At 52.5% G+C, this 14,679-nt stretch overlaps 2 long non-coding RNA genes across 7 annotated transcripts in view; both read right to left on the bottom strand.

Annotated features, from left to right (window-relative positions):
- LOC116661080 overlaps positions 1–14,679 on the bottom strand; it is a 261,277-nt gene that overhangs the window by 41,209 nt on the left and 205,389 nt on the right. The gene's annotated exons all lie outside the window — the stretch shown is intronic.
- LOC116661081 lies at positions 1,738–7,586 on the bottom strand. Its single transcript, XR_004316829.1, has 3 exons — positions 7,455–7,586; positions 6,725–6,801; positions 1,738–6,131 (listed from the first exon to the last, which is right to left on the bottom strand). It is a non-coding gene; the product is annotated as an uncharacterized LOC116661081 (long non-coding RNA).

Below are 14,679 nucleotides of genomic sequence, written 5' to 3'. Positions count from 1 at the left end.
CCTTGAGTCCAGACAAACACTTCATAAACAATGCATGACATGCTAACTCGGGGTTGGGTGGGAGCACACAGGTGCCCAAGGAGGTGGCCATCATCTGGCCCTACACCGGGCTCCCCTGACCCCACCCCACCCCCCCCCCTGGGGAAAAGCTGCTGGTACTTGGGTGGGACAATGGCCCCAGATGAAAGAACACTTGCTCTTTGAGCGGGACAGCTCATCAGTAGTCTACAAGGCCCAGCGTGCTCGAGAATGCCTACTGGTCCGCCAGAGGCATCTGAGCCCAGGAGGGCCTTGTTTACAAGGCTGACAGCGCTAGGTTGAGGCTCAAGGTATCACCCAGGCTAGGTGGGCTGAGGTAGGTCACCTACAGACACGGGGGTCTGCCTCTGCTCCCCTGCCTTCCCCCTTTCTACAGATTCTCAGATTGTGTGCAGACCCCAGTCGTCCCATCCAGGGCTGGGGGCCCTAGATAGGGGAAGGGGCACCAGGTTAGGAAACCGGGTTTGAGAAAGAGTGGAGCCCCTCCTAGCTGGGTGATGTACCCCAAATCACCGCCCAGCTGAGTCCCCTCTCCTGAGATGAAGGCCTTGAACTCGATCTCTCTTTACTTTTTGAAGTAGTCAGTTACAACGTGGCAGCGTCCGGTGCAGAACGCAGTGTCCCGGTCATGCATGCCCACACCTTGAACAAGGTGGTCTTTGAGGCCTCTTCCAGCCCCACCTCTTAGGGGCGGAGCCACAGGGAGGCCACCCTGGGCACCGCCAACACAACCGTAAACCACACCGCCTGAACTCTGCTTAACGCAGCACTTCCCTGGGCTACCTTGGAGGGCAGAGCGAGTTTATGTTAAACAAACACCACTTGGTTATTAGAAATACATTTAGAATGGTTGTGCAGTTCCAGGGAAGACATCCAGGCTGAGCAGCTCTGTCCAGCCCCCAGGACAGGCCCCAGCCACTCGCCCTAACCCAGACGTATCACTCGCTGGTGTCCTCTCTCTGCCATCATTCCATGCCTGTATCATGCTCCTGGCGTCTGGGGAAAAGCAACTTGTAGGCCTGCTGATTCCATTTAAAAGGATGATGTATGTGGGAATGGTTTTTAGCTGGGTCTCCAACTCAATGCTAAACCAATTAGAAGAGGGTGTGTTTATAGGGAGAGCCAGGGGCATCTGTTTTAGAGCTGGCTTCAGGATGCTGGTTGTATGTGAGAGATGTGGCTTGCAGGTGGGAACCCTGTATCTCAGGGGGAAAGCCCAGGAACAAGAGATGGGGGGAGAGGGCCCTCCCAGCAGAGCTGTAATTTTCCAAGGAGGAAGCTGAGGACAGAAAGGAGAAAGAAGCAATAAGACTTCCTTGCCCCTCCCTTTCCCCACATCCCACTGTAACATGGCTGGATTCCTCTAGTGGCCGGAAATATTTAATAGAATACTTTTGTTTGGATCTTGCATCCCTGGTAACCTGAAGATGTTACCATGGCAATCCCTGAGTAATACATCTCGATTATTTATGGCCTTGCAAATAGGGTGGGGAACCACTCCAGGCCCCACGGAAACAGCAGGGAGCTAGAGGCCTCATTTCCTCCTCTCCCCGTTCCCCATCAGCCCCAGAGGAAGGGAGAAAGAAGATGCCAGCTTGGTTGGCTTGAAATAGCTCAAAGCCATTTGGCATGGAAAAATCCACCCCCACCCGACCCCATTCCCCTCTTATGGCCCTTAGAACTTTCCCGCTCCCCAGCACTTCCATTCTGGGGTCCGCACAGTCCTCCCAGGTCACCGTCCACTCCCCAGGGAATAGCCACGGATGGAGGAAAGGAGTCAGGAGTACCCAAGTGACCTGGGCCCCCAGTTCCAGCTTGAGCTGGGCTAGAATCCTTTTCACACCACCCATTATTATGTCTGTGACCTCAGACACATGACTCGGCCTTCCGACGCTTCTGGTTCTGCAAGTGTCAAATGTGTTATACTCACACAGTGACGGAGAGGGCTAGATGAAATGATGCACATAAAGCTCCATGTACGGCCCCTGGCACACAGGAAGTGCTCAGTGAATCGTAGTTGTTCCGTAGCAATCACGCTGTCGACCATCCTAGCATGTCTGTGTTTGTGGATGGATGTCAGGACTCTCGAGACAGCAATGGGGCAGGAGGACAGAGCTGGGGATGGACAGGCGTTGGGGGGGTGGCTTGGAGCGGGGACAATTTTATTCTCTCGTCCAGACAGAGGAGCAGCAGGAGGCCCCAGTTGGCCAAATCAAGCCTGGACGCCCTCGGTCCAGTCCTGGGCATACCATCATCCTGCCCCTAACGACCACATTTCCCTTCTCACAAGATCAGCCCCAGGGAGTGCCCTGTACTGGGTTGAATAGCGTCCCCCCAGAATTCATGTCCACTCTGTGAATATGACCTTATTTAAAAGTAGGGTCTTTGCAGATTAAGATGAAGTCATACTGGGTTAGAGGAGTCACTAGTCCAGTGACTGGTGTCCTTATACGAAGAGGGAGGTGTGGACACAAGCACACGCAGGGAGGACTCTATGTTGTGCCGAGAGACAGAGGTTGGAGTGAGACTGCCACCAGCCCAGGAAGAAGAATTGTGGGCGACCACCAGGTGCTAGGAGACGGGCATGAAACAGATCCTCCCTCAGAGCCTCTGGAAGGAAGCAATGATGCTAATACCTGCATTTCAACATCCGGCCCCCAGAACTGAGTGAATACACTTCTGTTGTTTGAAGCCATCCAAAGGCTGTGGTAAATTGTTACTGCAGCCTTTGGAAACTAATACGAGCCCCCAGACTCTGGCTGATATCCTGGCTAATGTGTGTCCCCTCAGCCATCAGGAACTGCTCCGTCATGAACTGACATCACTGGGTGTACAGGAAAGAGAACAGAGTGGGGTCCCAGTTTCCTCTCTGCATTCACTAGCTGTGTGCCATAAGTGATTTGCTTGCCCTCTCTGAACCACATCTGGGAAATGGGGACATTGATGCCTGTACAGCCTGCTTTGCAGGCTTGCTAGAGATTTGCATTTGATCCTGTCTATGAAACACTTTATTAGCTCTAAAGCAGGTGATACCTGCAGCCTGTATGTCCCTGTGATGACACAGAAGGGGAACTTGTGATTCCCATGTCCCTCATGCTGACAGGTCGGGCCCACACCCACAGTGATGAGCAGGGGGAGGACTTCCATCCAAACCCGGCTGCTGGCTCGCAGCTTCTGGCCCCTACTGTCCTGTTGGCATCCCTGGCATGGCCCTTCCACCAATGGCCCCAGGCAGCCGTGGCCCGATGCAGAGACACTTTGTTACCAGTAATCATCCCAGGTGAGAACTATCGCCAAGGAGACCACTGGAACTCTGGCTCACTGGGGAGGCTCAGAGGGCAGCAAAGGGTAGGAAATCCGGGCATCAACCTGAAAGGCCTTCCTAAAAGGCCCCTTGCCTCTGACACTGCTGACTCTCACCAGGAACCGCGGTGGTCCCTCCTTCATTCCTGGGTGGTCCCAGGCTCTCCGGCCCTCAGCCCGGGGTTCCTGTGACTCAGCCTGGCATCTGAGCTGTCGGGAGGCATCCTTTTTGCCTGGCTGGCCTGGTCCTGGTTTGCAATAAATCCTTAGGCTCTAACAACGCCTGACAAATGCTAAGTATTAAATATACTTTCAGGAAATGAATGATGCTTAGGGGTTCGCTGTGCCAGATTTATGGTGTGAAAAACAGAATTCAGACTCCATATAGTCAGGAATTAGCCTCCGCACTTACATGTGTTAATGCTTTTGTACATTTCTGGTGATGCGAGATTAGAACGTTGTACATTTTAGACTAAGACTGAACTTCCCTCTGTTGGAAAGGAAGATAGGTGGTGTTGGCACGTGCGTGTGTCTGTCTGAGGGAGCGAGTAGGGATCAGGGAAAGATTTGGGGAAAGAGGCCATTTACAAGACCACATTCCTGATGGTGGTGGTGGTGGTTCAGTGGTCGTGATGCGTGCACAACTGTGTCCATGAGTTCATGTGTGTGCATGTGTGTGTGTCTGTGTGCACTGGAGGACAGGAGGGGGCGTCACACTGCTCACTCTGTCCCTGGCAGCGGTGGTTCTTGGGGACAGAGGGGGGTCTCCGGCCCGCTCTGTGGAGGAAAGCTACCTGAACAGGTCACAGAGACGCAGAGGCCTGAGCAGAGCAGATAAGAAGGGTCTGGAAGATCTAGACCACTGGCCCCAATCTGCAGTCTTCAGACCCCCACAGGTTCCCACAGGTAGTAATGGGGACTCAGGAGCTATTTTTAATACTCCTGTATGTCTAGCAGAAACGACACACTTACCAAAGATAAGGCTGCACAGACTGCTAACTGAGACATCATTTCTTTGCTTTTGGCTGGAATTATATCAACTCAGTGTGATAACACTGCTAATCTCACGCTGATCTGAACCCCTGATTGGCAGTCATACATGGCTTTGATTAATAAAAAATGGGAAAACAAATTATTACTTGATAAATGTAGTTTCTTTGGTAGACAAAAATCTTTTAAAATACAGGGCGCACGGTGCAGAGGGAGGAGGAGATTACGTGACTGTTAAGAACAGAGGCTCAGAGGCCAGACATTCAGATTCAAATCTTGGCTCAACCACAGATAACAGTAAGTTGTACTAGTCTCTTAACTCTCTAAGCCTCAGTTTCTTCATCTACAAAATGGGAGTCATGATAAAAGCCATCTCTAGGATTCGTGTGAGGATTAAATGAGATGACACAGAGAAAGCACGCAGTTGACGGTCTGGCACATGGAAAGCACGAATCAAGTATCAGGTCTTATCGCCACCCTCACTATCACCGCTCTCACTATTAGCAGGTCGGGAACCACCAGGCTAAGTTCTTCCTGAGATTTGGGGAGCAGGGCTGATTTGTGCACATGTCACCCAGAACTGCATACTCTGAAGACAGATGCTCAGTTGCCTCCTGGCTTCGTTCCTTTCCTTTGGTTTTCAACACCACAGCCCCCGGCTCAGGCTGAGCCACGGCTGTCAGCTCCCCTTCCCGCCTGGAGGGGGAAGGCCTTTGCTTATTCAGCCACCCTCCTCCTCTCCTGCGCCAACTCCCATTCAAAACCTCTTGACTCCTCTGCGGCCAAGGCCCCAGCTCTGTCTCAGGAGAATCCCTCCTGTTTCCCCAACCCACCAGGTAAGCCTCGCATTAACCCTTAGTGGAGCCAAGACCCCCCCCCGTCTTTGGCAGGTTGATACTGTTCTTGGGCCTTTTGTCCCCATTGTATGCTTCTGCCCCACCTGCACCCTGTGTGACCAGCACATCTCGCACGTCCCAGCCCCCACCCCTGACCAGCCCTTCAGGTGGGCCTCTGGGTGGTGCTCTGACTCCCCCCGGGCCCCCAGGCTGGGTGCCCTCTGTGTGGTCAGTGTCACACTGCACACCACTCAGTCACCTTCCCAGAACCAGCTCTGCAGGCCCCCAGCACGTGGACATGACCTGCACTGTCACACCCACCTTCCTCTCCCCATCTGTGACATGGAGGCGGGGACAAAGCTACATCAGCAGTCCAAGTCGGGACACGAGTCAGGGGCTTTGCTCTGTCGCAAAATCACCTGTGGAACTGGTGAAATACAGATTTCCGGGTCGCGCTCTGGGAGAGGTGACTGCCAGCTCTGGGGTGGGGCCCAGGCTCTTAGTACCAGGGCGCCTCCGGGCAATTCTGGTGGCCAGTTCAGGAACCTGGGCCCTTCCGGATCTAACTTCCTGTGCTTCTGAAAGCCTCGAGGCCACAGAGGAGCCAGACACCTCACAGATCTCTCTCCGTGAGGCCCCTGGGTGGGACCTGAACCCTCTTGAGGAAGAGGCCAGGGCCCCTGCCACCAGACTCTCTAGAGCATTTTCAGTCATTTCCAATGGCTGTTGGGTCCGGGCAACAAGACTGCCGAGTGTCATGACACCCTCCTTGTTCTTGGAATAGAGGAAAGTGTCCCTGCTGTCGTGCAGCTTCGGCGGGGAGGGACAGGGGGCTGGTCCCCTCTCCATCCCCGGGCTGCTGAGAAGCGGCTTCCTGCCAAGGTGCTCTGAGCAGCGATTGTCTCGTTTGCCTGGTTGTTATGGAGAGATCTGACAGGCAGGCCATCAAACCCCTTAGCTCACCTGCCAGAGGAAGAGAGCGAGCGACAAGTGTAACAGGGGAGAGAACAGATCTTCCATGTCACTCCGCTCACATTACCCCCCATAATGAGCTCTGCCCGACAGCTGCTCGCACGGCTCACACAGGTCCAGCGCTCACTCGCGTCCCACCGCGCCAGGGAAACCGGGCGGCTGCTCCGCCCCCCCCGGCAAGTCTGGGGTGCACCCCCCCCCCCGCCAGGCTCCCTTAGGCCTTAGCCTCCCCTCCCCCAACCCCAGCTCCAGGAACAGGCAGGAAACCAAACTATTCACAAGGTGGAGGCTCGGCTCCCCGAGGAAACGGACAGATCACAAGCCGTAGGTTCTCGCATCCCCGCATCTCACACGGGTAGAAACTAAGGCACCTTGGCCAGTCAGACAGGGGCTGTAAAGGACCTGGCCTGAGCCGTGTGCACATGTGTGTGTGTGTGGGGGGCAGGCAGACAGACAGACAGACTGAAAGAGAGGAGGCTGTAGAACGTTGCTCTCCATGAGCTTACACTCAGGGCGAGAGGATAATAAAGCTCACTGATCTTGCAGCCCCTGATGAACAATATACAGTATTTTAGAAAGTGTACCTTGAAGGGCCAAAATGTCAGAGAGGACCCAGGCCCGGGTGGAGGCTGCAGGGAAGAGATGAGAGCTACACTGGGCTCTGGAGGAGAGACAGGACACAGTGACAGGAGTTAGGTGACGTCAGGAGAGCAGCAAGGGAGTAAAGGGACAGCGGGCTCCCTCTCTGTCTGGGGGAAGGGCAGCCTGGGTCACTGATGTCATCTCCCCATAATGAGCTCCCACCCAACTTAGGAGAGGCGAGGTGATCATGCAAGAACTCAGGCTTGGAATCAGGTCTCTAAGTTCATGGAGACGCAGAGGTTTTCTGAAAGCCTTGTGGTTGGAGTCAGGAGAGGCAGGTTCTGGTTCTAGTTTGACTTCTGACAAGGCAAGGCATTGGGCCAGCCACTCAGCCCCTCCTCTAGCCGTTTCTAAGGCCCTGCCTTGCAGGCTTATCTGCCATGGAGCTGGGTTCGAGCCCAGCCACAGATGAGGAACGAGGCAGGGAGAGGCAGGGGAGCTTCCCTCCTGCATTAATACAACGCTGAACCTACAGCCTTTGGGTCCTCTGGGAGAGAAGCCCTCCACCCAGCTCCCACACAGGACTTCCCCAGCAGACCTCCCAGGAGCCCGAAGGTGGCAAAACAAAACAAAACTATCAATTCTTTAGCTGTTTTCTTTTTCCTCCCTGGGGAATAGCAAACCCATTTTCAATTAATGTTAGGACTGCTCCCCACTCCCACTCTCTCTTACCGCCAGCAGCCTGAGAGACGTTTGAGAGATGCTCTGGACAGCCAGAGGCTTGGGAAGGGTCAGGGCCAGGAGGGGAAGGGGGCGGCCAACCCTTCCCAGCTGCGGCTGGAGACCTGTCTACTGCCCTTTCCCCGTTGGCTCCCCTCCCTCCCACAGCCAATGGGCGGGCTCCTTGGGCCAGGCTGGGCCCAATGAGGCTGCGCGCAAGCCGGCCAGCCTGTCCGGCTGGACCAGTGGCAGGATGCAGGAAGCAGAGGAAGAGAAACAACCTGGGGAGAGCAAGAAGCAGGGGCTTGGAAGAAATCTCAGTAGTTTCTGAGCAATAAATGAGTTGGTGTTTAAATGAGATGCAAATGGCATGCAAATGAGCCCCTTGTACTTTTGAAAAGAGGCATCACAGTTTGGCTAAGAGAATAGCAGTTAATCTCTCAGCCCGCCAGAGACGTCCAGAGTGACCTCCCTTCTCTTGGGGATTCCATCCCATTTAGGAGCTGCCTGAGCTCCCCAAAGCCAGGTCCCTGCCCCACTAGGGCCACCCCAGCACCACCTGCCCATGTGCCGGGTGCTCCCCACACAGCATCTGCCTGTGAGCCTGCTTTTCTCTGGTTTCCACAAGCTAAATGAGGAAGGCACACCCCAGACCTGGAATTCACAGCACCGCAGAAGCCCAGAGAAGGGAGGGACCCTGGTATCCTCACTTTCCCCGTTTCACGCGTGAGGGGGCCTGACCGAGACCAGAGCCGAGCCTGAACTCAGGGCCCTGAAACCCTCTGCTCCCTGCTTCAGCTCACCATCTCACCCCGGGAGCAGAAGTTCCCTTCTGAAGCCTGCGAGGTGGGAAACCACTCATAGGAACGAGGGCCAGACAGCATCTGAGAGAAACAGCACCTGTGTCTTGTCCCTGGGACTTCAGCCAGAATCTCCTCCCAACTCCAGAGCCGGCTTCAGAGAAAGTGAGCCAACACTTCCCCAAGGACTCCACGCAGCTCTCAAGGTTTCTCCAAGCTCTGTGGACCCCCATCACCAACACCTCCTGCTTTCCTCATCCTTTCCCAAACCAGACCCTGCACGGACATTCCTGCACCCCAGTGGTCCACCCCTGAGGTCTGGAAATGCCAGAAGGAAGGAAGCAGTCAAATGGCAGACAAGAGTGTCACTCAGGCAAATTGAATCAGCCTTTCCCAGAGCTTTTAGGGGATTGAGATGTCAGAAAGGACGCCCAGAGGGCAAGGGGGAGCTAGCCGAGCCCCCTCAGAAGACAGGCCATGGGGAGGAGGAGAGGAGCATGGCAGAGGGGTGTGAGAGAGTTGTCCACAGTCTGTATCTTGTTCCTGGGGAGAGGTACCTGGCCCAGGGAGAGCCAGGTGCCCAGAGGAGGAGTTAGCTCCCAACTCATGTCCCTCAACCTTTGGTGGGCTTCAAAGCCCTCCCTGCAGTTAGCTCCAACCTCAGGACGCAGGTCCCCCGCATGAGCACAGGCGGGAGATGGGGCTGGAGGCAAATGAAGAGTGAGGCCCCGACACACCACTCTCTGACGGGGACCTTCAGTCCAGAGCTCGGCCCCCTGTGCACTTAGTAAAAGCTTAATAAATAGATGTGCATTCATTGGCTAATAAATTGATGCTGGTTGGAGACTTTACAGCCAGTGACTTCTCACCCACTCCCCAGCCCCTGTAATCACCCCTCAGAGCCACTCCTCTACTCAGCCTGGCCACCCAGTGGCCCTGAATTCGAGATCTGTGGGTGTGGAGGTGGGGTACCTGGGCACATTCTCCCAAATCTGTGGGGCCCTGCCAACCATGAGCCTCAGTCCTGAGCTCCCTGCAGGCTCCCACCTTCTCACTGTCCAGGCATCTGATTCACATCCTCCGTCAGTACCTCCTCTCGGGACAGAGGTTGCACAGAGCACAGGTGACAAGCCTCTTCAGATTCAGATAGAGAACTTGAACCCCAGGTCACAAAGTCACAGCTGGCCAGGGATCAGATCTTCTAAGACACCTGCCCTCCAGCAGAGGGCAGTTATTATCCCCACCCCAAGGAGGACCAGCATTTGAGGAGAAGGTGGGGACTTTGGGGAAGAGGAAAGGGACAGTGCTGGAATTTTCCATGTGCTCCTACCCCTAAGCTCCACTCTGGTTCTGCCCTTCCCCGGCAGACTTCTGTCAGTGCTGGTAAGAACAGAAGCTTCTTGGTGGGCAGTCACTGGCCTAGGATCACTGTAGAATTTATCATGCCAATCGGGGCCCTTTTAAGAGTGAAAGGGAACAGTATTAATTAGTCAATTATTCAATGGGACAGCAGGTGCCAACCTGGACTGTCCCTAGCAAATGGAGACATGAGTCACCCTGATCATAGCTATTCTCTCAGTCAAAGCACCTCTGACCATCTGGATGTGACCACTGTGTCCTCATCTGGTGGCCTCACCCAGGAAGATGGGAAGATCAGCCAGTGAGACGAGACCCGGGACACTGCTGAGCAAAGCATGTGTTAGGTGAGGGGGAAAATAAGGAATTGGGCATCTGTTTACAACACAATCGGCATTTTCCATTCATTAATTTGGTAGATATTTACAAGCCTACAGTGTACTCAGCGTAATGCTGGGTATTGGAGAAACACTGGCCATTAACACAGACAGTAACCCTGTCCTCAAGGAGTTTACAGACCACTGTAAATACTGAACATTAATTACAAAGGCAAGTCATGTTCTAAACAAGGAAGCACAAGTGATGTGGGAACATTCAGGAAATAACAAGGTCCAGGTCTTCTCTAAAGGAGCCTTGATTGGCTCAGGTCGATTCAATGTGGAAGGTGACCACTCAGGAGCCATGTGTCTTTGAGCAATTAATATAACCTCTCTGAGCCTCAATTTCCTCACCTGTTAAAGGAGAGTGAAATCTACTCGACAAGGTTAATCTGAAAATATATTTAGGTAAAAAAATGTGTGAAATGCTCTCCACAGTGCCCAGCACAAGATAGGTACTCAACAGACATCAGTCCCCTTTTCTTTTATTTCCAACCTTGTTTACATCTTTCTGCCTTGATTCCCACCAAATATTCTCTCCTTCTCATTGTCTACCTCGCAAACTCCTATTCATCCTTCAATGCCCAACATAGCTGTGTGAAAGCCAGCATAAAGTAGTTGTTCAATGGATACAAGCTTTTGACCCATGGTTCCTGGGCTTGAATTCAGATTCTGCCAATTACTGTGTGATCTTAGGTAAATCAATTAACTTCTCTGCACTTCAATTTCCTCCTCTGTTTCACAGGATTATTATGAGGATACAATGTGCATAATGCACGTTAGATCAGTATCCACCACTTAGTAGGTGCTTTGTGAATTTTTAAAAAAGAAAATGGCCAGCTTAGATGTCATCTGAAAAATCTGAAATGTTACTGAATTAAGCTGAGCTTGTGGCACTGTCTTAGCTGTAAATGATCCAAGCAGGGGGCTCCCCTCCACACTGCCCAGGGTGGCCCGCACATCACAGGGCAGGGACTGAAAGTCAGATGAGCCGTGAACTAAGCGGAGGAGCCAGGGCAGGGGCTGACCTGGGGACCCAGGTGTCTAGAATCCATCCCAAACCTCAGGCCTAATGGCCCCTCACTTCTACAATCACGTTTCTAGGAAGCTTAAAAACCAGACAGATTCTCCTCTCAAATGGCTTAGGAACTGTCTTTTTAGAGATCATTTCTCAAGGTCATTGCAAACACGGGATCCGATGTCCCGTCCCTGCAGCTTTCCTCCCTGGGAACACAGTCCTACCAAGGCTCAACTCTAGCTTCAAGAATTCAAGATGTGTTCTGTTCACTTCCAGGCCCTCCTCCCACCCGCCGCCAGCTCTCCAACCCCCGGAGCCGGGCAGCTGCACAGCCGCTGTCAGGAAACCCTATCTCAGCCCTCGCTTGGCATTTCAACAGCCCAAGACCTGGAGATAAAAGTTGTCACTGAACAAAGTTCATTTCCCCCTCCCTCTCCTTTCTGGAGGCTTGATAGGCATCAGTGTGGGCGCTGAGATGGTCCTCTTCCTCTTGCTGCTGCTGCAATTCCTGCTTTTTCGGGGGAGGAAACCTACACAATTGGTGATTATAAAGAAGCAGTTTATCACCTGTGCTTTTATGATTGCGGCAACTAAGGGGAAAAAGATGTCCTTTCAGATAAGCATTTGAAGGAGGGGGGAGAAAGATTTTCAAAGCCTCCTTTGTTCTCCTGAAGAGCCATGCCATGGAGTTCTGGCAGGCAGCCCGGGAGAAAGGAGAATTTTAAAAACACAATCTGAGCTGGCTTCCAAGCCGCTACACCATCCCTGTCATCAATTAGGGATGTTACTTAACAAGGGGTGTGGACCATTGTCTCATCCAGCCTGTTCTCCCTAATTGGATGCTGGCTTGTGATGGATTCTCCCGAGAAGAGCTCCGTGCTGAGAGGTCATCTCCTGGGCCTTGACACTCAAGGCCAGCCCGGCTGGGCTGGTACAGACCTCTGGGGCACGTTGCTGGCAGGGAGATAAGAGAAGGACTTTTCTGAGACCCCTCAGTGCAGGCAGAGAGCACAGACTAGAACTCAGAGAAGGGCAGGCTGCCAGTCCATGCCGAACTTGGGGAGCCAGGGAGCGGATGGGAGGTTGATTCCACGCCCCCTGCCAACTACATCCCTGCCTGGCAGCAGCCCAGGGTCCTTCCATGGTAGACCCAGCCCTCATCCCAGGTTCTGAAGATGAGCCTCATCAGGGTGCAGAGAGCTTTCGGGACCTCAGTACACAAAGGGGTGGATTGAGCTTCTGCAGATTCAATAAACATTGTGCTCAAGAAGCCTGTACACCCTGAGTCACGGCCTCACCACTGCCAATGATCAAGAAATAGTCATCTTTCTTAGCAAAGTAAAACTCTGGTCCTCCGTGGTTTGTGATGGGGAAAACTGCTGGTGTGAAAGGGAAGCTGGATGTCACAGTGCCCTGGACCACCCAGGCCTCCGGAGAAGAGGCAGCCTGGAGCTCAGGGTGCTGCCTCCTTTACCTCACAATCCCAAGTGTAGGAACGAACATTTTCTCTCCTCTCTACACTATAGTGAGATCGAGCTGGAATGTTACAGAAAACGTTATCAAAGGCTCAGGAGGAACAAAAGGGACAAAACCAGATCATCTGGTTCAGGACCTACAATTGGTTCCTGTTCCACATGGAGCCTTCATGTGGCTGCTCCCCACCAGGTTGGACCCTGGCTTGGCCCCTTGCCAGAGGTCACCTTTCCCCCTCTCATCCAGGATCCTGGAGGTCCATGTCCAAGTAAGTGAGACGGGATCCACCCTCCGACTGACCTAAGACCTGCTTTCTGAGTTCTAGATTCTGGCCCAGAACCCACCCCTCACCTGGATAATCAAGGCAGATAATATCCAGCAAATATCTGCAGGGGGGAGCACGTCTGCCCCCTGACCATGCAGGCCTCCGGATCATTAGCACGGAGAGATGCACCCCATAGTCTCTCATGGGAGCAAGAAACACACGATTCAAAAGCAAAGGGCTGAGACTTGAAGGCTTGGTCTTCAGTCTAGGTTTCCTGCTCATCACTCCAGTTCTCTATGGGAGTAAAGCCACGCCCTGCTTGGCTGGAGTCCTAATGCACCCGCTAGCTCGGGCCCTATGCGGAGTTCTGGGTGCAGTTCCCTAGAACTCCTGTTTGTGGGCTGGGTCCCTACATTGGACCATCTGTAACACCTATGTGGCTTCCAGCACTGACAACCCTTGACCTCAGTCTACTGCTGACCCTACCCTATGCCACCAACTTGAATAAAGCCTAAAGTCATTCCCAGGTCTTCTTAGAACTTATGCATGGAGTGTCCAGTGGTCCTCACCAGGAGCCAGCCACACTGCGGAGTGAGATAACAGCCATCAGGGCACTAGATCGAGAGTGCTTCATTCTCCAGAATTCTCAAAGGACGATGAGTCCCCCAGCAGATCTGGAAATGGATGGGAACTGTTCTACATGAGGCAAGAATTTGCTGGATACTCTGAATAAGGAAGAGGAAAAAAAAAAGAAAAGGAGAAAGAGCTGGCAAGGTGGCCAAGGGTTGGGTCTCACCAAGCGAACTGAACCATCTCTTCAATCCCTGCCTCCTCTAACCTTCAACAAAGTCTATAAAAATTCAGCAAATCCTGGAAGTGATTAGATGGTATGTGGAAACATAAATAAAATTCTATAGAAATTCAGCAAAGGAGAGGATACAGACAGGCCAGGGAGTGGAGCAGCTGAGGCATGAAACAATAAGTGAAGGAGCTTAAGAAAGCACAGGTTCATGTCACAGGCCACAGATTGAGGTTCCGGTCAACTTTAATAGATCTCTCAGGGTCAAGAGGTCCCAGCTCATACCTTAAAATGTAATCACTGTGACTGCCATTTTACTGAGTATCTAATATGTGGCAAATTTTGCATAATTTGTTTTTTTAAGCCTATAATAACCCTGTGATGTCGGTATTCTACCCATTGTAGTGATGAGGAAACTGAGGTTCAGAGTGGGTAAATACCTTCTCCAAGATCATACAACTGTTTTATCAGAGCCAGCCTTTGGGGCAGCTGAGGCCAAAATCTGCACTCTTTCCACCACAATGTGTTAGACTCCACAAGTGTCCTGGTTCCCTTCCATCTTCATCTTGGTCTCTTTCTATTTTCCTTCAGTCTGCTCCTGACAGCGCAGCTTGGGTCTGCAGTGAGGTCAGCTAAGTTAGACCACAGTCATCGGCCACTTAACAAACATTTCTCAAAATCTCACCATTTGCTTGGAATTCTGCGAGACTGAGGGTTCAAACAAAAATAGGACACAAACAGGACACAAACAATGACCAAGGGCTGAGCGGCATGAGAGAGAAGCAGCGGTGGAGCTATGGGATGGCACATGGGGAGCCCGGGTTCTCCCTGGGGCAAGTAGTGGAGAACAGGGCATTGGAAATGCTCGGAGGCTTTTTTGGCCAAAATGGACCACACACAGTCTCCTGATGCCAAGCAGCTGAGCCCTGAGGTACCGAAGGGGCTATGACTTTTTTCCCCACCGGTTTTTGTTTGTTTTTTTGTTTTTTGTTTTTTTTTTTTGCACTTTACTCCTTTGCCAATCAGGGAAGAATAAAAAGTGAAAACTCCATAACAGGCTCAATCCTACATTGAAGAAAAGGGAAACATGGAGCTAACATTTTCCGAGTATCTCCTTCAGTCCTCACAACTTCATTTTGCAGAAAGAGC

Source organism: Camelus ferus, chromosome 33 (assembly GCF_009834535.1).
Source record: "Camelus ferus isolate YT-003-E chromosome 33, BCGSAC_Cfer_1.0, whole genome shotgun sequence".
Taxonomy (NCBI): domain Eukaryota; kingdom Metazoa; phylum Chordata; class Mammalia; order Artiodactyla; family Camelidae; genus Camelus; species Camelus ferus.
The sequence above is the reverse complement of the archived record's forward strand: the minus strand, read 5'-3'. Positions and strand labels throughout refer to the sequence as shown.